The 21,228-nt window shown below is 40.4% G+C and overlaps 1 protein-coding gene across 2 annotated transcripts in view; it reads right to left on the bottom strand.

Annotated features, from left to right (window-relative positions):
- Window positions 1-21,228, bottom strand: part of prkcab (protein kinase C, alpha, b) — a 101,596-nt gene that overhangs the window by 49,102 nt on the left and 31,266 nt on the right. The window lies entirely within an intron of this gene.

Here is a 21,228-nt window from a genome sequence, read left to right as displayed (position 1 = left end):
ATCAACCCACTCATGACACAAATGTCCAATTACGCAGCCCTCGTGTGAATGCATAAATATTTCACACATCAGTTTTAATATGCCGCGGCTGAATTGATTGATCATTTCATCACACGGCGGCAGCAGCGCCTGCGCTGACTTGATTGTGTCCGAGACATTTAGAGAATATTAGAGGTTTGGGGGTTTGGGCTGATCTATTCTTGTCAGGCTGGGCGTCTCAGACAGGGCTGACTAATGATCCGACAGTCCCGGCCGTGGCAGGAGGGATCAGTGACAGCCTAATGAGGCCACAGGGCTTCTGTGCTTACAGAGATAGAGGGAGAAGGAGGAAGGAGGTGTGGTGGGAGACATGGAGAGGAAAATGGAATGTAACAAGAGCAGAAAAGACAGATGTGCTAGTTGAGAGGAAAGGTTTAATGTAAGGAATGCAAGCCGTAAAGTGAGGGAGGTGAGTAGACAAGGCAAAGAAAAGGAGGGAACAAAAAAGAGGGAGATAAATGAGAGAGTAGGGAGTGAGCGGTTAAAAGGAGTGTATGGTGTACAGTACGGTGTCCCGCTGATGTCCTCCCACTCCTGACACGCCTGGGATTCACTCTGCGTGTGAGTGTGGAGCATCCCCAACTGCTCGGTGCATTTAATTATCCAAAAGTGACAAATCAAACGGGAGCGTTTTTTTGCCTCCTATTTATCCTCCTCCTCCTCTTCTTCCTGTGTTGGTGTGAGATGAGTCACCCACAACGGTTAGGAAGGACCGTCCCTCCTGTCGTCGCTGCTGGAGACGGGAGCACTACGGGGTGCGAGGTAGTTAAGGCCTGCATCAGCACGTTCGCACCAAGAGACAGGCAGAGGAAGTTGGCAACCAGCAGAGCAAGAGGGAATAGGATTCAAAGAAGGAAAGGGAGAATGGGAGTGTGTGAGTGGGTGATAGAAACATCATGTATTTTTTATATTTTATTTTAATTCACCATACCTCAAAATCTCATTTATTTTTATGTTGCAGCTGAACATTTTCTAAAAAACAGTAGTTTGGGATATGGAGGAAAAATTGATATTTCTGTTACACAAAACAAAGTTTTTAAAACTTTTGTTAAATGTGAATATTTTCATCTCTCCAGGCCTCTAAAAATTCTGCAGATGAAACAATTTCAGTAATTATGTAAAATCATCTTGAAAGAACTTGAAACTGGCTTCATATATTTGATAGTTTTGACATATTACAGGTTGCTTTTGTTTTATATTTGGATGTTGTTTCATTATCGTTTTATATGCAAAATAATTTCACCTCTTTTGTGATGTTTTGCGATGTGGTTTCTTAAGACTTTTCTTGTTCTATCGATACAGTGTGATATTATTTTTGCTGTTTGATTTCCTTATTGTCTTGTGTTGATCTGAGGAAGAAGAGCTACTGATTTTTGGAAGTTAACAGGGATCCAGATGTAGAGTAACGAATAAAGCACATAATTAATCAATCAGGACAAACAACAAATCATGTTATTCATTTTTTTGTCAAAGTTGCGTGTCATATTGGAGCTGTGTGAAGGGACCATTTTCAAAACTCTCCTTCATCATTTGGCTTGTGTATTCAAGGACATTCAATAGTTGCTTCCTTCGACGGATCACCAAACTCAGTTTTAAGTTTCTGGAATCTAAACTCTGGATAAATGAATGGAAACTAGTGGCTGTCTGGAAATAGACTAAATCTGTATTTTATTCAAGCGAGAACCAGAAAATAATCAGGAGACCGAGAGAGACAGAGAAGAGAGATGTGCCTGGACCTGTTTCATCTTCTTGAATTTGCCTGTAATCTGTTCTCACATTTTGAAGCACAGCAGATGCCACAGAGTCCCTTATTTCTTTAGAGGAAAAAAAAGAGCACAGGAGAACAGCACAGGTCATGTAAATGTGTTCATCTCAGTTATTTCTTTCTCTAAAATGGTGTGAGTCAGTAAGTCTGTGTATGGCAAACAACACAGACGTGTCACTGTGCTCTACCTGAGAAAACAAAGTAGGACGCCGACTGTGGATGTTCTCAAGGAGACAGTTTAAGTTCATACAACCCCCCTTTCAACCCCCAAATATCCCCCGGCAAAACAGTGAAGGTGCACACACAGTGGGGCTAAAGCACGCACAGGGACACACATACCTGCAAACTTAAATGCTCACACACACTAATATATCCCTAAATACCTAAATCCGCAGGCCCTGAGACATTTCTTGTTTTTAAATGGAGCATTATGTAATCTGGAAGTGCCTGATGAACCATGCAGTGAGGACAGGAGGGAGGAAGGGTGAGGAAGGAAGACAGGAGGGGAGGAAAGACCTGTGAGGTGACATCCCCAGTGGAGCGGCACAAACGACGGTGGCTTTGTTAGAGAGACAGAGGCAGACAGAGACCTCAGCATGGCATTCCATCCCGGCGCCTCACGGAGAAAATTGATTTCCCTGTTTCAGTTGTAGATTTATCTGAGAAACTGGCAGATCTGCTCTTCTGATTGTTGCAGATACAGAGAGACTATCCTCACCAGAAAAATGACATCTGTTGTTTATTCAAATGCTTAAAATCAACTGTGTTTACTGGGCAAGGAACTTTTGTAGCTGTATGAATTATGACTTGTCTCTCAGAGGCAAAGACAGAGGTAATGTGACATTATAGTGCAGGAAAACCTCTAGGGAGGTTGAGGTGTATGGATGGACTTACAGCTCACATAACTTTGATATATAATATCTGCTGTTAACATCCCCTTTTCTACAACAGTCCAAGATCTTTCCCTGACCTTAAAGATGCCTTAAAGCTAACGTTAATATTCCTAAATAACATTGGATCAAACTACTATGTGTAATGTGAAAGGGGTCATTTGTAGTGACAAACCCACAGAGAATTATCGCCCAACTCTGCAGTTCCTCTTAATTCTACAAAGCATTTTAGCAATTTTTGTACTTATTGTTTTGGTTTTATGGCCCATAACTTCAGTGATTCACTCACACCATTTCCACCACAGCATGCTAAATGCTAAATGGAGACTTCAGCAACTGAAGAGCCAGGTATTTCCCTCATGAGTTGGTGGTGATCAAAATGAAGCTAAAAGGGGACTGAATATTGAAATCAGGTAACCAGAAACAACCCAAACTCAAACACAACTCATTGTTGTGTTTACAACGTGTTGTGCTGCATCCTATTGGCCACAGTATTGCAGGTTTTAATGAGTCATTATTTTAATCATAATCATGCTCTTTCTCTAACCTCAACATCGGTTTTTGTGCATAACCGAGCCAAACATTAACCATAGTGGTGGCAGTGGAGTCATTTTTGGGGTAGTCATATAATGGCTTTAGAAGGCATTGACAAAGACTTTATTAATTTATTTTATTTTTTTTGGCAATGACAAAATACACATTTTGTTATTTAGTTTGGATGACTTGTTTGGTACAGCAGTGCAACAGGTTTTGTATTGAGACAAAATGCTGCTATTTGCTTTAAAAAAAAAGTGTGAGAACAAGCCTCAACTGTTGACAAGACTCAAGAAACTCCTCTGCTCTCTCTCCAGTATTTTTGATCTTAGTTGGACTCGACTTGGCAGTTTCAGTCTAGTGTTACTCTGCACTTTAAGATATTTCAAGACTTCTCAGCATCTCTTTAGTTGCAGAAACAAGTGTGGGCATGCTGGGAGGAGCTGGTCAAAGTGAATGATGCATCAATGAGCAAAAGCCACATTACGGTAAACAAGTCAACAGGTTGTGACTCACTTTCACAGGAGCAAAGCTGGCAAGTGAAACCTCTCGGCCAATTCTGAAAATCATTCACAAGGGAAGGGAACAAGTATTTTTGGATTAAAATTTAGCAAAAATCTGCTGCATCCCTCCCCAACTCCCCCCTCATGATCTCTCCTGTGGTCCCTCCCCGGTGGTGACATTAAACACTGAGCTGCCTCCGCCTCCAGTCTCAGGAATAGGTCAGCTCCCTGGCTGCTGTCTGCCTGCAAACACACACTGTTTACCAGCCTGTCTGCGATTACATACACACACACACACACACACACACACACACACACACACACCAATGTAGAGGTAGCCATGAGTAGATGCAGCATCTCATATGCACACACACCTGGTATACTGTAGCGCTATAAATTATTCATAAACTCCCATCTGACAAATTCAATTGCATTCAATCCACCTCAGTCAAGCTTTTATTTTCCTTGAGAGGTATTTCAGATAAAGCTAATGTTTTTATTTTTTTATATCATATTGTATATCCCGTTAGGAGTTCACCATCAAACAACATAGATTCTATTCCTTCTGACTACAACATTTTGCTCTGGTCTTCACCAACTCCTGAGGGAAACATTTGACTCCTTAGCTGCTAAATGCTCGAATGTTTTCGTCAGCTCTTCACCAGCTTTGTCCGTTTTCAGAGCTTTTTCGCTGCCTGCTGTGGCTGGAAGATGCTGATGAGAGCGGTAAAAGTGAACCAAAACAGTAAAGTTGCGGGACACAGCATCAAAACAATGAGCTGAAAGACACTAAAATGCTCTGTAGAGCTGCAGGGAACTGCAGTCTGGTGATAATATTTGGTGGGTTCATCAAGTGACCTCTCACACAGTACATAATTTTTTCTTTTATTAATATACAAATGTTTATAAGAGCAGCTTTAACTTCTCTTATTTTTACTTTCTTGAGCTGGACAGACATAAAAGAGAAGCACTGTAATAGAATGCAAACTCTTCTATTTCCAGAGTCTTGTTTGCTCCTGCTGACCAGATACTTTTCATATACACACACCACTGGCTGGAAGCAGAAAGGGATTAAGGCAGGACACACCTACACTGTGCGAGTGCATACGTGTGCGTCTATATACAGAGCATTGAACTGCATTTATGACAGCAAAGCAAGTCTTATGTCCCTGGTCAGTCTTTGCTGTTGCATTTGTGATGACTGAACAACAATGACAGCAAACAGCAGAAGTTGCAGGAAGAAATATGGAGATTGAGGGCAAAGGGAAGAGAATGCAGACAGGGTATAATGATCCTCTTGACTTCATTGCTATACCTTTTTTTTTTGTTTTTTGCTAAGATTACAGATTTTCACAGAATTACAGATTTGTGACCTGCTGGTACAAGCTCTGATATGGCACGCAGTCTGCTTTCATTATTAGTATCCAGAAATCCAAGCCTAATCTTCTCATTTATTAGTGAGTCAGGCAACAAAATGAACCTCGATATCAATTTGGGACTTGTTAAATGCCAAAGAGCAAGAGACATCACCATCATAGTAGCATTTAAATGAGAAGGGTACACATGATAATACTAAATCCACCTCTGTTATCCATAATCTCTGTACACTCCAAGGAATTGTTATGCCCACTAATAAATCATCAATGACAAAACCCAATTTGAGCCTTATAAAATTATGCTCAGCAGTGAGGTGTTGTTCATGTGCAGCCATTAAGTTCTTAAATCAGGTTAGGCTCTGTGGTGCACTTCCTCATCTCACACAGTTCCCAACAGGCCACTCGGAGTCTTTCACCTGCTGAGAGTGCAGGTTTTATGACTATTCATCTTCTACACTTCACCTCAGTGGGGAGCATGATCTGGCACCATCATTAGTCTGTCTGCACTAAATGAGCCTCCGTTCAGCGATTACATCCAGCGATGAGTGCTTGTGTGTCTGGAATGATTAATGACAAAATAAGCGTCTCAGACGTGAAGCGTCAGAGACATAAGAATCTGGTGTTGTCTGTGTGGACAGTTGGATAAAGATCGTGCAATTCAACACCGTTCATTCAGGTTAGTGATAAGCGAGAGGTTAGTGGACAAGTTTATCTGGTGGAAAGAGCGCAGACAGGCAAGGTTCCTGTATGTAATTGGGTCATGTGGTATCACAGCACATAACATAATCAATTATTAAGTGAGATTTTCAAAGTTCTAATAGGTTCCGGCCACTTTTAAAAGTTTCACAAAAGTGTGGTCTGAAGGAAAAGCCTGAGCTCTTGAGGTAAAAAAAGTTCAAGTTAACAGAGATCAAACGAGATTAGTGTGAGGGGTACAATGGGACACAGTAGCACAAAGTGTCGGCCCCGGAAAGGTAAACATGTCAGGGAGGCTAAACTTCTCGAGAGTCCACCTTTCTGAGCAACTCCTTTCTTCAGTAACACTGCAGCAACAAACACTAGCTCAGACTGACGTTTCTGGGGCAGCTATGTGTGTGTGTGTGCGTGTGCATGTGTGTGTGCATATACCTGACTGAGACATGTACCTCAAGACACAAATACATTAGTGATGTAACATTTTGCTACAAAAAATTGACTAGAAAATAATGTAACAAAGTGAAAATCATCATAAATAATGAATTCTTTTGTGCACTTTTCCCACCATATATACAGTACATTGAAACAGCCATAAATCTCTCTCTCGCTAAACACTCCTCAGTTCTCATCCCAGTTGCCAGGACATGCCAGGAATTCCTCCACAGGGAGGCATCCAAACCACTTCAACTCAGGCTTGTAGCTGGCACTCAGCACTTGGCACTCAGGCCGACCCAATCAGAAGGCTTCCTTTTTTGCTAAATCATCCAATGAATGGTAGTCAATGAGTACTGTTTCAATTATCTGACCATGTGACCAATGAAAATAAAACAATTCTTGTCTCTTGCTTCTTTTTTACCATATATCACCATATGATGATGATGATGATGATGATGATGATAGATCAGACTTTTTGAGCGGCAGTGCATTTCACAAATTCCAGATTGCGTGCAGCCCCTCCTCTTTTACTCAATGCACAGCCCATGCATTGCTACTGTCTGCTAGCTAGCTGCTTTTAATGTAGATTAAGATAAAAACTCATGATGAAACAAAGCAGTTTGCTTAAGTTTGTCACAAAAAGACTTTGTGAGGAGCGGGATGAAGAGAATTCAGCTTAAGTTCAGCAACCATTCTCAACCCAGACACGTACACCTGCGCCAGTTTCTCCTCAACAAGTGCCAAGTAGTAATGACACGTATGTGGCTGTTAATTCAGCCCAGCACCAAGCCCCGTCATCTCTTGCTTTAATCATCAAAGTAAGCTAATTTACAATTTCGGACTGTAGTAGTCTGTTGCCTGTTTTTGTTGGGCGTACAATTGGATTTTATGCTGTATGTTGTTGTATCTGCCATCTGTGTGTGTACGTGTGTGTGTGTGGTTTATGTGGCTGCCGTGCCAGGCTATGTTTAAGTGTAATTTTTAACGTTACTGAGCATGTTGGTGCCGGTGTACCTCTATCCATATGCTTCATTAATGATGCTGTTGCATCTGTCAGCTGTGTGTATGTGAATATGTGGCCGCTGTGCCAGGCTATGCCATGCTGTTAATGTTCGTTTTGCTGCCTGTAACGTTACCTCTGATGATGTATAAGGAGTATACGGTGGTGCGTTCAGTTAAGTATAGTTGTATTGGCCTATTTTGGTTAACATATGTGTTTACGAACCTAATAAGTATTGGTCTTGGATGGTCTAGGCCCACCTGATTTTCTCTGTGCCCACACTGTGATTTCTGCCTACCTTACTGCCTCAACTGGATCCTTTCAGTGCAAACAAGCTCCCTCAGAATGTCTGATCTTCTCACTCTGTCCCTAAGGGTTAGTTCAGACACTTATGAAATCTGCCGTCTCATTCTTTCAGTCACTACCCAAAGCTCATGTCCACGGCTGAGGGTTGGAACATAAATCTATCGGAAATTCAAGAGCTTCCCTTTCCTTAGCGCCTCACTACAATTGTCCAGTACATCACTTGTATTACTACCACTACACTCAACCTAAAATTGCGTTTGAGCGAACTTCTAAAAAAAACACTACCAACATCCAGGTGACTTACAGAAACATGTTCCACCTTGTCTCACCTGGCCTCATGTTGCTTTTTCATAAAAATGGACCCGATGAGTCACACACATTGAGGTACACAGATTTCAAATTTGGGAAAAAGAGAGTGCTGGTATTTGATCGGTACTCATTATCAACAGATATCCTTATCTAAAGAATCAGAATCTGTATCAAGAGAGGAAAAAGTAGATTTGGGCATTGCTAATTTAAAATAATCTTGGTCATACTACTCAGTGACAATATATGATTGAATATAAATGATTAACACAAGCAATGAAGTTATTAATAAATGTCTAGCTCCTACCACCACAAGGGCATCTAAGCCCCATTTTTACTTTTCTCTTTTGTCCTCCTTTTCTTTTTTTTAAATTTTCTGCATCATTTTCTTCACTAGTATGATAACTGCTGTGAGTTCTTTAGTTTTCAGAGAAGACAAAGAGCTTTCAGAGTAGAATGAAAGGACCAAATGATGTTTTGAGGACCCAAATGTTTGTCAGATGCAATTGGCAGAGAGAAGGGCAGGTCGCCCACACACACACACACACACACGCACACACACACGCACACACACCATTCGGCCCAGCAGGAGGTAGACACACACAGAACTTGGAAAACACACCAACGCTGGCAACCACGGCGTCACTAACACGTGAACATGTACACAAGTGTGATCACGCACTGTACTTATCATTATCATACCCTCTTTACAGTAACTGTCAGCCAGTCTGTGCATGTGTGTGTGTGTGTGTGTGTGTGTGTGTGTGTGTGTGACGGCGTGTGTGTGTGGTCACTCACAGGCCACTCGGTCTCTTCATGAGAACGGTAACAGCAACATGGCTCATCTCGCAGGCTAAGCTAATTACGCAGCATCTCCACGGTGCCCTGACTACCACTCCTCCTCTAGTTCATCGCCGCCTGGCAGGGATCGGCCTTTTGACACGCACAACATGCTATAAACCACATCCTCTTCCTCTTCCCTCTTCTGTTGCACCCCCTATTTTTTCTCCTCCATCTTCCCTGCAGCCAGAAAAGCCCTCCAGCTCCAAGACTTCCTCTTTGCTCTACTTTTCCTTCCTGCATGTTCACGTGAGGAGAAGTGACAACACTGTGGGTTTTACCCTGTTTCCACCCATTTTCCCACCTTTGCTTAACCTCTACGCACTACTTGCTACATCACAAAATGGTCCCTCTCTTCTGATGGTCTAACAGACCACCCTCTCCCCTCCTTTCTGTCCTCATTATCCACTCCTCCTCCTACTTTTTTGTGCTCCTTTTACAGACCAGGACCTCAGGTGCAGCAGCTCTGTTCTTTTTCCCCAGGAGAAGATTCTGCTCGCTAAATCTTCTCTTAATTTAATGAAACTTTGATGGGAGCTCAATGCCCACACTCGTATTCCCAACCTGCCTCTGGCTTGACGTCTCAATTTCTCTTTGCTAAGCCTTCACACTCTTTATACTTGCTCCCGTTGTCTCTTCCCACCCATGAGTTTCTCTCTTTTTCTGCAAGCCTCTCTTTTGCAGACTGACTTCCTTTCCCTCTGAAAATGTCAAGACAAGCGCGTTTCAGCACACTTACGATTTCCCCTTATTAAAAAGAGAAAATGAAATCTCTTCCACACATGACCTACTCCCATTAATTAACATTTCACAAGGAAGTTGGACATAATTGGCACGCGGGGTATGTTGATAAGCAAGATGAATGGCTCTATCTGTGCTGAAATATCTGTGTTTATCTCAGACATGATCGAGCTTTAATTACCCTCCATAACAAATGCATTGGTCACACTACGTTGGAAATACCATGAGGCTAATGAGAGTGCTGAAGAACTGCTCCTCCATTAGTACTCTTTAACCAAAATGAGATTTGAAACCAAGACACAAGTGTGTAACATACTGGCTGTGTGGACTGAAATTAGTTCACTGTTATTAATCTTATTATGTCGCTTTCTGCTGTGTTCATAATTTTTCCAAATTCCTTAAGTTTATTAGCAGTGGAACAATGTGACCTAATCGTTACGCTGCAACTCTCTAATAAATATTCTCTATCTTCTTAATTGCTTCGCACTTTTTTCCTCCTCCTGCGCCCCCTTTCCTCTCCAGGTCTTTAGGGTTTATTTAGGCAGAACGCTTCTGTCGTTGTCGGCCTGCGAGTGGATTTTAATGAGCTGTGTTGTTAATAAGCAAAAGGGAAAGAGTTGGAAAATGACTCATCACGCATGCTATGTGGCACACACAAATATACAGTAGATATGTCCACAAAATAACATGCACGCACACATACACAATGAGATTACATAATCACACTATTAAACATGTTTTCTTCAGGAAAGCACGCAGAGGAGGGTGTAGGACAGAGTTGGTGTTGTTCTATGTTGTTAGGTTGACATATTCACTGTTTTATCTATTTGAACTGAAGTAGGTCGGAATGAAGAAATCCTTTTAAATAACAGAACAGCCATATAATCAAACACATCCCAAAGCAAATGTAGAGGAACAAAATGCGCAAAGCTCAAAATGTATGAAATTACAGCATTTGAGAGTCAGCCATAACAATCGTGAAATGCGCAATATGTTATGTTTTTGCTGCATCACTGGATCATCACACCTGCCAGGTCCATACTTTCACAGGCTTTACTCACTTACCACCTACACTAACTTGACAACTTTGTGATAAGGCAAAGTTGAACAGGGTGTCCAGCTCGTAGGGCTGCAATAAGCAATTATTCTCACTATTGATTAATCTGTTGATTATTATTCTTTAAGTCTATAAAATATCAGAAAAAATTGAAAAAATGACATCACAATTTCACAAAACCTAAGTTCACACATTCAAAAGTGTTGTTTTATTCGACCAAACTTCCAAAACCTCAAAACGTTCGGTTTTCTTTAAAATGTGACAAATTAAAGCACCAAACTTTGGCATTTTGGCTGGAAAATTTTCTGATGATTGACTAATCGATTAATTGTGTCAGCTCTAGCCCAGCTAGCCGATATCACTGATGTATTAATTAAACAATTCCCATGCACAATTTTTATTGATCCAGTTGTCAAAATAATACTGTACTTTACTTCACTAGCTTCCAAGAATCTGTTATCATCTGAGTCTCCGTGCGGCACATGACAAAAATGAGTTTGCACAGACACAACGGTGTAGCTATAAGACCATCGACAAATGGAATAACATGTAGTTACACGGATCACAATATGGAAACACTGTTTTCAGATGAACTGGTCTGAGGGAAATGTATTACACCAATTAGAGCCAAAACAATTAGTTCATTAACTGACAATTTGATGGAAAGAAAATGAATAGTCAACAAATGTTTAACCCATTTATCAAGCAAAAATTGTGATGGACATTTTTCACAACTTATGTTGTTTTATAGATTAAATGATTAATTGATTACCTGAAAAAATAATAATCAGAGTAATAAATAATCGCTGGTTTCAGCAAATACCAGCAATTCTGCCCAGAGGTGAGTATTATAAACCAATGCAGATGACAAACTGCCAGATGTGAGAGGCAAATTGCAGGTTTATTGGCCCACTGGCTCAGACCGTTTAAAATGTGCCCCACCCACTGCTGTGCAGGGCCGGCGCTGCTGTAACAGAGGCAGGCATTTGCAGGAGTCAGCTGGTGGCTGCGCTACAGAACAGATGCCCCACTGTGTGTGTTTTGGTAAGGTGGCCATTTTCAGACTTGAGTAGAGCTGAGGGACAGATAATAAGGACAGAGAGACCTGAGGCGAGGAGAAGCAGACTGTGAGTGAGAGTCTGCACAGTGTTTTCCTTCTCTCTGCAGTGCAGCTTGGGGACAGTCATGCAAACAGTGTTCTTCACACTCCAGCATTTAGACGTGCTGCATTTAGGCAACGTGTGATGTTTTCATTTGCACACGCTATCAGCAGCACTAAAACGAGACTGTCTGACACCCGGTATATAGTATATTATATCTTTGTGCACTCACACTAAAGCCCAGGAAGAGGTGTAAACATGGTAGGGATAACAATAACAAGAGTCAGACGTATTTATCGTAGAAGATAACTTTGATACATTTCCTGTGCAGTTGGGTGTGTGCAACGTGAAATAGTACTCTCCTTGTTACGGGTAAACCTCACAAAAACCCAGGCAGTGTTTGAGTCACGAATAACTTTTAAAAACAAGTAGAAAAAAAAGAAAAGACAAGACAGGAAATAAATCTCTGATGTGTGATTGTTTCCTGCCTTGGGAGGGCACGTGGACACAAGAGTGTCAGCAACAAGCCCTCAAAATTCATTAACTAACTAACACATTGGCTTATGCAACCAGGCATGGGACCAATAACTGCAGATTGCAATTTGAGATCTGTAATTAAATCAGCAGGTTATGTAATCGCTCATATTTTCCAGCTGTTCAGACAAACATCTGAAAGATTATTTTTCAGGCATTCTTTCTTCTTTATTAGATAGAGGATAGTGAAGTGGCAGACAGGAAATAAAGGGAGAGAGATGGGTACGACATGCAACAAAGGTCACTGGCTGGAATGCACTTCACATGTTATGAACATTACATGTTGTAAGACTTTACAAAATGAAGTACTGAATAACTAACATCTACCTTGATTCAACTGACCACTCTTCTCTTTTAATTCTGATTACAAAAAGTCATGATGACAAATCCCTATTTCTCTATTTGGACCAGATGTAGTAAATAATCATGTAAATTTCCCATTATCCCTTGCAAAAATGTGTCATTTGTGACATTGAAAACATCTGGAATTAATAAATAATTAATTATTATCTTTTTCATCAATTACATTTTTTGTATGAATCTTTCATCGGCCATGGCTGTGTTATTAATTCAAATAAATTTAGTAAATGTTCAATGAATTTTGACCATTTTTTGCTGCAACTTTAGATCAGTCTCTCTCTTTAAATCTCTTTCGCTTTAAATCTCCAAATAAAATTGTTTTTAATACTAATAACTAATTTGGGAAGATGAGTAGATATTAGTTAGCAAGTGTAATGATGAACATACTATCAGTAAACTTCCAAAGATTGTTCATCCTCATGAACTTCTGAAGATTTTACATATGCAGGTTTTTTTTTTTTGGTTTTTTTTTTACAGATTGTGTGTTAGCAAAACTCTTCTAGACTTTAAGAAAAGGAGTTGACTGATGTTATTATTACTAATGATGTACTAATCTGTTCTACATAATTATATTACAGATACATTTCAGATAACATTAATTTCATGAGCTTATAGTTATTTTCATTGTAAGGGTTTATGCATTATTGTAAAATTTGCACAGTGCAATATGTTGATACTAATCTCAAACACTAGCACCATAATAAACAGTAGAACAGTATAAACAAATCTGCCATGAGCCTGACAGCGGCTCTGTAAAACACTATAAATAACATCCTGTGACTTCTGAGCAGCAGTCAGTCCCATAGTAGTAGTAAGTAAAAAAGCGATATCGTCATTCCTCCCATTGAGAGCAATCTGTGCAAAATTACCAGAGGCTTTGTCATCTGGTCAGCCCAAAGTAATGCTGCTTACTACACAGCGAGACAGATTGAGATTTTTAACTGAAGAGCTGCCTCATGTCCACAGCCCATCAGTGTCGTGGCCTCACATAATCATAACTTCTGCAATCTAAGAGCCGATCTGTCGGACAGACGGACGTCCAACCAACCGAATACCCCTCCGCTCAACCTTCCCCTTCCAAGCGGATAGGAGAACCAACGGTGGCTGCAAAACTCACGAAAAACGCGAATGGCCTTTTCTAGAGCCAGTGTTTGGTTTGTCCGTTCTGGGCTACTGTAGAAACATGGCAGGCTCCATGTAAGAGGACCCGCTCCCTATGTAGATATAAATAAAACAGAACGATTCTTATTTTCATGGGATTGTACATTAATTAAAAGATACTCATGAAAATTATATTTCCATTTCTGCTAAGTTCCACTAGATGCCACTAAATCTTACACACTGGTCCTTTAAGCTGACCTCTCTATCTTACATATTGTATGGCATTTATGTCAAAGTTAATTCATCATCTCTGTGGGCTCTTGGGCTGCACATGTTGAGGCAGTGAGAGAGGTCTGACTCTCTAAGCTGTAATCTGCTCTCTGTGCACTTCAGCATTAACATGTGGAGAGATTTGACATTGTGTAAGCTGCTGTAGCAGGCATGTTAGTTAGCTCTCCCAGCTGTTGCTGCAGGTTAGAGCTGAGCTGCTGGGAGGGTAATGGCTTGAGACTTGCAGGCTAATGGTGCGAGACGCCACTGAAATGTAGGCTATGGACCAGGCGAGACTAATGCTACCAAGGCACTTTGCTAAGACACTAGTGGGAAAGAGTTACTAATATCTGAGCGCGGGAAAATGGACAAAATACATATCTCCTACATATATACAATATATTGTATACCCAACAAGAAGACAAAATGTCCCCAGACTTCCACTGATGCCCATGAAATGCACCGGGACAGAGGCTGTAACCTTTGAGGAGGAAAAACAAAGAAGCACTCAGCTGTCATAACTGCAGACAGCGGGACAAGGAGAAGGGAGGAACAAGGGATTTGCCGTGTTTCAGCTCACCACCTGTCAATGTGTCAAAGTGATGCCGAAACACTCAACAACTCAAACTCTTTTCATCTGACTCATTGCGGAGCTCTCTCTCTCTTTCTCTTTCTATGCAGGTTGTCGGTAGGTAGATGACAGTTGACAGGTGCTGTGCACCAGGCAATATAGCCAGCCATCTTGTTTTCCTGCACAAATAAGTGGAACATCGACAATATGAGCTCCTCTGGGATTTCAGGCACGCAACGAGTGATTGTGTGCACTTAATCATCAAGACAAATTTAATACTCAGTGTAAAGGTGTCAAAGAAAGAGCATCGGTGAAATATTAATCACAATTAATGAAAACTATACACCCTATGATATAAAACTCATGCTGATCCTCATTTTTTCCATTTCCATTAATTGTTCACCTTTTCAAAATCTGTAGTGTGGGTGACTCATGATATTTAATCACCTGCTTTGTGGAAGATGATTATGAACTATGAAACCTTGGCTAAATCAATGCCTCAACAAAAATATGAGCATCACCAAATTCTCAAAATTTGCATTAATTGCAGGGCTGTTGCATTGGATTGCATTAGACTGCACAGAAGATAGCAATAGTGTGTCCACCCCCTGTATAAGCCACTGTCCTTTCAGCTCAACTCAGCCATATGTGCTGCTGGGCAATTAGCTGAAGTCACGCACACACATACACACCTATGCTGGCACTCACACATAATAGCAAACATGCACGTACAAACTCATCTACAAGCACTTATAACTTTTGGGAGAAAAGTGCTCTCTTCCTGATGTCATTTCCGAACAAGGACGGTCACAGTTTCTTGAGACTTTAAACTGAGCCATGGGTAATCTAACTGACAAACTGCAGCTGAATTAGAGATGACCTCATTTGGATACAGCTGATAGTTAACTACTGAGCTGGAAACAGTTCAGCTGGATAGGTTTTTTTGTTTTTTTAGTGGCCTCTGTGTCCATGGAAAGGAAAGTTCTTTCCTCTAGTTAGTAAGGAAGCTGAGGTTTTATCAACTGAAAAACATCTGCAATATACAATGAATTTTTTCTACAAAAAAGAAGGAATTAGGATGTTTGTAAGATAAAAACAACATTGCATTTAAGAGCAAAATATCACTGTATTCTGTATTTGTGGAATAAACAATGTAGCAACTCAGTCTTTTTCTTACTATTCACTCCTCACTTTCCTTTCTATCCTCTTTTCTCAGTGATATCCTCATTTTCTCAAAAGCCAGTTGCTAATGACAGCACTCATTCGCCTCATCATACCAATTAAGACAGCAGTGCAGGTTTCAGCAGAGTCATAGTGTCAACAGGCCTGAACGCTGATGACGGGTGTAATGAGGAACACAAGGTTGAGGGTGGCTGTACAAGTTTATATTTGATGAGGAGTTTGTAAGAGAGTGGTTTCAGTTAAATTATGTAAGGGCAGAATCAATGAAAAAAGTGTGCTATATATGTTATATAAAGAATGTGAAAGCATTACTGTACTTCTAACTATATGCAAGATTTAGGGTTAGTTTAAAAGTGGTAATGATTAAAGAAAGTGTTTTACTGCCATCTTTGCATCGATTTGCAGCACAGATTCAGCTCAAACAAAGATACCATATTGGCCCAAATAAAAGACAATATCCTGAAATTATATTTGAAAAAGTGGGGGTCATCCTACATTCATGGACTAGACACTTAGGTGTTCACAACATCAGATATTCTACAGCGAGTGTTGCATTATTGGTTGTTTGTAGCGTTTATGTTGCAAGGCTAGTGAGTGTCTTCAAGTCTGTTAGAGTCAGTCAACCCTAAAAGTGTTTTGGTAGCTCAGTTTAACCCACAGGAGTGTCTAAAAGCTTGTTTAATGTGTTTTCTGCCACAGAAAAAAATAAAATAAAGATAAAATAAATTTATGACGAATGAAAATGCAAAAGTCCAAAGTCCAAAGCGTCTTCAGACGGCTTTACTGCAGAAATGGACCAATCATCTGTCAAGCAGAAGTGTCACAATACCAGACAATCGGAGATCTCTGCCTACTGAAGTCTGGGGATTTCTAAATGGACGGTAGTTGCTTGAAAGCTAGCTACCGAACCTACACCCCTTACATTTTGTGAAGTACACGCCTTACCGGAAATTATGCTCTCCCCTCATTCTCCTCTGTATTAAACTGTCACTGCCCCAATATGAAGGGCCATCCTAATACTTTGGATTGGTTCTGCAATGCAGATTTTTTTTTAAATTCTCGAATTGTTTCCACCCAGTTTTCACAATGAAACCTGGGAGATTGTCCTCAGTCTCTATAAGCGAAGCGTTTAGACCCATGAGTCTAGTCAAGCAGTCAAGAATTACTGCTGTCACAGATGATGAGGAGTTCAAAAGGACAAAAAGTACCACCTGTCAGAGAAAGTCATTTTTATTTCTTCCAAGAACTTGAGAAGAGCGAGTATGAGTATGTGACTATAGACAAGCTACACAAATGTGGGATTTACATTCTGCTTTAATGGAAGTATTTCACTTTTACAAGATAAAAGGCTTCAAGGATGAGGACTCGCTTCTCCTTGGAATAATAATGTTTTAGGGAAACTTTGCCAACAGGACGAGTGTGAAAGTGCGTTATATCTTTTAAAAAAGTCTTTTTCCAATAACTAAACTAAAAATATTCAGGTCAAGTTCTCTTCCCCACCACAACCCGTCATCAGTGCTCCTTGCTGGTAACTTGGAGGACTAGCTGGGACTCATGCTATAAGGCTGTGGTCAATCAAATCATTGCATATTTCTTACTACTTTAATACTGTTGCACTTGATCATGCTTAATAGCACTACAGTTTTTTGGGTGTGACAAACTGCCTTATTAAGTGCAAACTATTATGTAAATTTAGAATCATTTTCACTACTTTTTTCACTTCATAAAGGAGACAAACAGTAGATTGGATGAATTGGTCACACACCACTAAAGAGACTTTGATACTATGTACATGGTAAAATATAATATGTGAGTAATATGTACCTTGGCTTAATATTTGTCTTGACACAGAAATTTTCTATTCAGATTGGTACACAATAAATCTAAAAAATGTATTAAAATGTCCTGTAAGGCAAAGACACGTGATATATCAAACACATGGAGCAGGACAGAGAAAAAAACCCTTCTAAAGTACATGAAACACATGCAACACTCTGCAGCAGTGTTGTTAATGAACAGGGCAAAAGACAGATGGTTGGAAAGAGGATTTGCCAAAGAGAGTAACAGCAATATACCCATGTAAAGCCTAATCTCCCCAGTCACAGCGACCAGATCTGTCACTGAAATGAAGTAATATTACAAAAAGAAAAAAAAAAAAAGGTTTGAGAAAGGCCTTGATCTAGTCAAAGATCTGGACCTATTATGTGCATGTAATCTGGTTGTGAAACCCATATTGTTTCTCTATGGATGAGTCACCTTCATTCACTGGTTCCAGAGTGATCCTTGACTGATAATACAGCACTATTTACCACCTACGCTTCACAATGTGGTGAATGAAAAACGGAGAGAGAGAGAAAGAAAGAGAAAGAGAGAGAGAGAACACTTTTCACTCAAATGCTAATGTGAACAACTCTCTCTCTTCTTCATGTCGTTGTGCGTTGTGGATCAAAGCATCTGCCGGACAGATGACGCCATTCACGCATCGAAGCTGGCACAGGGGTCACTCACAACCCACAGTGCAAAGGGACAGAGGGTGTGTGTGTTTCTGAGTAAGAGAGAAAGTGACAGTGTGCGTGTATCCAAGCCCAAAGCCAGATTCATGAGAGTCATGACACCACACTGATTCAGAAGCTGAGGGGCAAAGATGGAGGAGTGTAGATGGAGCGATGGTGAGAGGGAGGGATGGATGGGTAAGTGTTGGTGAGTCATTGTCACTCACTCCAGACAGAAAGCAGAACTGAAGTTTTACTCCTTAGCAGGGGCACGTCTATACATTACTTCACTGGTGCATGTGAAGTAATGTATAGACCAAAGTCCTCTGGTGGAGGATCTTAGAGAACTGACCTTTAAGAAATTAAAGATTTTTAAATTCCTGAAGTGTCTAGAGTTGTAAATTTACAATATAAAACCATATTAATATGGTTTGTGCTGTAGAGCTCCATTGTTTTCCAATAATTATATCACATCAATGAGCCACATGTTGTTTCATTACAATGAACCTGGGCACTGTAGTTCACTTTGAGTCAATTCCGCATACACTGTCCTGCTGCTGTAAATACTTACATGCACCAAATGTGTATTATTCCACAGCTGAAAATAGTCCCCAATGAATGTACTACTTCCTGTTGCTTGGGTAAAGTTTTCTATAAATGACAGTTAGTTGTTGTTGTTGTTTTTTAAATGAAAACATACAGTATATTATTTGTTTTTAAAGATTTACATCCTCAGCAGGATCTAACGGGCTTTGGTCTTGGAATACCACAGACAGGTTACACAAGTTAGAATGTTTTTAGACACAGACGAACACTTTGTTAGTTTTGGTCTTTTTTGGGGATTTGTTGACAATAAGAAAACTATACAATAACGCCTACCTTATCCTATAAACTAACTCACCTTTGAGATACTATAATGAAGTTTGCTGACAATGAATCTGCATAACTGTAATGTGTTGTGCTGCATATGCTATACAGTTAGCATTGCGCACCCGCACATATGATCTACTGGGGACACATGGATGATTTTGGTATGCATGGTGGTATCACAGGCAAGTTGACTGTTTAATACTAAACATTGCTGCTTGGAAACTGTTCTAATTGAGAAAATTGCGAAAACTGACAGGATTAAAGGAAAACAAGTGCTTTGTTTTTAAAAAAAGAGCTCTTTGTGTATGAGCTAGTCCTGCATCATCATTTGGAATTCAAAGAGGTCCGTCCCCAAAGGGCTCCCTATTCACTCTGTGCCAAAGCCAGTCAGTAGATAAGAGGCACAACACAGGCCAACAAAATTTGCAATGGACACTTGAAACAGCGAGGCAGGTGTATGTGTGTGTGTGTGTGTGTGTGTGTATGAGAGAGAGAGAGAGAGAGTTAAAAAAAGACAAAGAGGGAGAGACAGAGAGAAATAGTTAGACAGGAAGATAGAAAGACACTGATATACTATAGAGAAGAGGAGTTTCATGGTTGAATGGGAATAAAGGTAGCCCAGGAGTGATACAGAAAATGAACAATGGGTCTTGGAAGATGACAGACAAGACTAATGAGTCTTAAAGAGAAAGCTAGATGGAGAGAGGAGCCAATACAGAGTGACTGCCTTGATAGACCAGGCGAAAAACAAAAGTGCACTCTTGCAACAGCTACGCTAAACTGCATTGACTTTCTGTCCTTTTAAAACACTTTCACAACCTGCAATGATCTAATGAGGAGAACCTGAAAATCACACTGAGGAGGTGCTGAACAAACAGAGTATCGTCATTGCAGTTAATCAAGTGTTTAAGACAACGGAGTCATTAAAAGCAGAGATTCTGATTTTGAGAGAACGTTCGTTTGGTTGTGTGTCTGTGCTTAGAAAGGGAACATTTATTAGCACATCTTTCATTCTGGTGAAGCTGAAGAGCGAGGACACCAGTGTCTAATTGACTCTTTGTGTTTTCAGTGGCTGAAAGTACAGCCTCTGGGTCAGTATACTGCCTTATCTTCTTATGTGTACACAAACTGTATGTGTTCATATGGGTTACTGCCTTGCGGAAGCTTGTTGCATGTAACTACACAGACAGCAGTGCATGCTGCGGCTCTGCTTGACCTCCACCTCTTATCTAACTAAGGACGGATCCCATTCCTGGCCGGAGGGAAGAGGAGACTGAGGTCAATCATGCACTCCAAACAGAGATACTGTACCCAGAGGTACCATGCAGGTCAGACTCTAACACTGACAAAACACCACCACCCTGGGCTTGGGGGAAAGAGAGGCTAATGAGGTACAATGTTATCACACCTGATGTGTTGATGCAAACAGTTACAGCAGCAGCACAGATACAGCAACAGATAAGTACTTCATATGAAATAGGCTGCAGATACATGGTTGATGATATGAAAAATCAATATGGTGACATATTGCAATACTCCCTCTCATGATGTATTATTTATACACTGGTATACGCCAGGCAATTTCAGTGCCAACTTCAAGCTTAAAAACACAGAGGGGACAACCACACTTAATAACTATGCAGCCTGCAAGGTGTGTCTCATAAAAATAATGCACACAGGAGATGCTTAAACATAGATGACTAAGGTTAGTGTTTGTCAGCCACATTGGGTACAACATAACAGTCCCTCCAGGAAATTGCGATTTTGTGGTTGCAATAATTAATGCAAATTCAGGAAGTCTCCTCAATATTTGCAAGAGCTTGCAATTTCACTACATTACGGAAACTTTTCTGCATGAAATGGCTAAATCAATAGACCTTTTGTGATTTGGACCAATTGTTGTACTCAGCAAGGATTCAGGTGGAAAATGGACAAATCCCACTTGACAACAAAAATTACTGCCATAGGCCGTGCGTGCGAGACAATTCTCAAATGTTTTGGACCTCAGTGGAGGGAAACTGTTTCTCTACTTCTTGTATCATTGTGATAGACCACAAGCAGAAGTCTTCACTGGACAGTCACTTTTCTACCACGAATCTCATGTTCAGAAAATAAATTAAAAAATTAGCGCTGAAATATAGCTGTTTCTGTCATATGCAGTATGCTTTTTATTGAGGGAAGTGATTACATATGACTCTTGGTAGTAGTTTAAAAAATATCACATTATTTTCCTTTGTTTACAATTTTTCCAAATTCCCAC

The sequence above is a fragment of the Thunnus maccoyii genome, chromosome 18, assembly GCF_910596095.1.
Source record: "Thunnus maccoyii chromosome 18, fThuMac1.1, whole genome shotgun sequence".
Classification (NCBI taxonomy): Eukaryota; Metazoa; Chordata; class Actinopteri; order Scombriformes; family Scombridae; genus Thunnus; species Thunnus maccoyii.
The sequence above is the reverse complement of the archived record's forward strand: the minus strand, read 5'-3'. Positions and strand labels throughout refer to the sequence as shown.